At 42.4% G+C, this 1,532-nt stretch overlaps 1 protein-coding gene across 2 annotated transcripts in view; it reads right to left on the reverse strand.

Annotated features, from left to right (window-relative positions):
• Positions 1 to 1,503: 1,503 nt before the first annotated feature.
• Positions 1,504 to 1,532, reverse strand: part of itsn1 (intersectin 1 (SH3 domain protein)) — a 93,031-nt gene continuing 93,002 nt past the window's right edge. For both annotated transcript variants that reach the window (XM_063211782.1, XM_063211781.1), the window contains one exon: positions 1,504 to 1,532. This exon is cut by the window's right edge and continues 1,897 nt beyond it. The gene's annotated coding sequence lies outside the window, so the exon portion shown is untranslated.

Genomic DNA, 1,532 nt, shown 5'->3' on the forward strand with positions numbered 1-1,532 from the left:
GAATTCTTCCCCATCATAAATATAGCGCTCTACATTAAATAGTAACCTTTTTTGTTTTGATGTATGAAACAAAAACAACAAAACAAAAAACAAAATAAAACAAAAACAAAACTAGCAAATATACAGTACACGTGTCCCATTGGATATGAGTGGATTCAATGCAAAAGTGTCACATGTCCAGGCATCGACACCTCACCTAACATAACATAACATAAGCCTTTATGACTCGTACTACTGTAAGACTCTCGACTTAACATCGGCACCACAACCCCTTAGCGCAGAGCATCAGTTATAACCTTATTGTCACCAACATGGTAATGACAAAGTCTTAATCAGCTACTTAAGACTCTGCATTGTCATAGCAATGCTGTTATGATGTAATTGAGTGTTTTCAGCAATGAGTGAACAGGCCCGTCGACGGGCCCATCTGCAGTAAGAGGCTACGGAGTGTGTTTTAAGTGAATTAAATTAAGAGTTTTACACTCAAATGGAAACTTCATGGAATGCTGTAAGGAGAGAATGTTAGTGTGTGTGTGTGTGTGTGTGTGTGTGCATGTGTGTGTGGGGCAGGCATAGCATATTGCTACATATTTCCCTGCCTGTAACGGTTCACATAAAAAGAGTTCCACTGGCCTCTGGTGGGATATACAGGTACAGCGCAGGAAGACTATTCGATCGGCGGCGGCATGAGGGACACATGTGGCCCGGCCGTGGCCCAATAGCCCTGCAGCTGAGGGTGAAGATTGCTCACACCCCAGGAAAAAGTGCAGGACAAAATGATGTACATTTGGAGTGAGGAATTGGCACACTTTAAATTAGTTTATTAAATATTTTTTTTATTCCATGGCATGGCATGTCTTAATGACAATGGTTGAACGTAATCCTGCCATGGAAAAAAAGGATCTAAGTGTGCAAACTTCTCACTACAATCTACCACTAGCCCTGCAGAAGAGTGTGACCACCTCAGGCCTGGTCTGCATGCACTGTACCGTGAGAACTTCAGTTGAGTCCAATACCTGCCCACTTCATACAGTTTAGCCACCACAGCCTTTACATTCTCATCTTCACTCTGTACCTGGTCTCAAACCTGCGTCAAATAAACATAAATATCTTATAAATAAAATAAGAAATAAAGAACTTCAAATAACATGGAGTATTGTTAAGAGTTAAGACACAATTCTGTATCTCAGGATGAACAGAGGAATCTATGTCTTACCACTCAGTGTTGTTGACTTGTGGATGAGATTTGTTTTTGTTGAGTTAAAGATGTTGCCTCAACCTGTATTTCTTTTGACACTGAGGGCTTTCCGTAGCCTGGCTATCCACACTATATCATGAACCGTATAATCGAACATCGCATGGTTCAGACCCCGATGTTGTTCAAACTGCCTCTGCCAACGCTTTGTCCAATCAGAGTCAATAGTGACAGCCCCGCCCCAACGGTTCAAACCGGGCGGGGAAACAAACCACCTCCCATTGTGATTGGAGGACAGGTTTGCCGGCCTCCTGTTCGTCTAATTTACTAGGCTAGA

The sequence above is a fragment of the Engraulis encrasicolus genome, chromosome 12 (genome assembly GCF_034702125.1).
Source record: "Engraulis encrasicolus isolate BLACKSEA-1 chromosome 12, IST_EnEncr_1.0, whole genome shotgun sequence".
Taxonomy (NCBI): domain Eukaryota; kingdom Metazoa; phylum Chordata; class Actinopteri; order Clupeiformes; family Engraulidae; genus Engraulis; species Engraulis encrasicolus.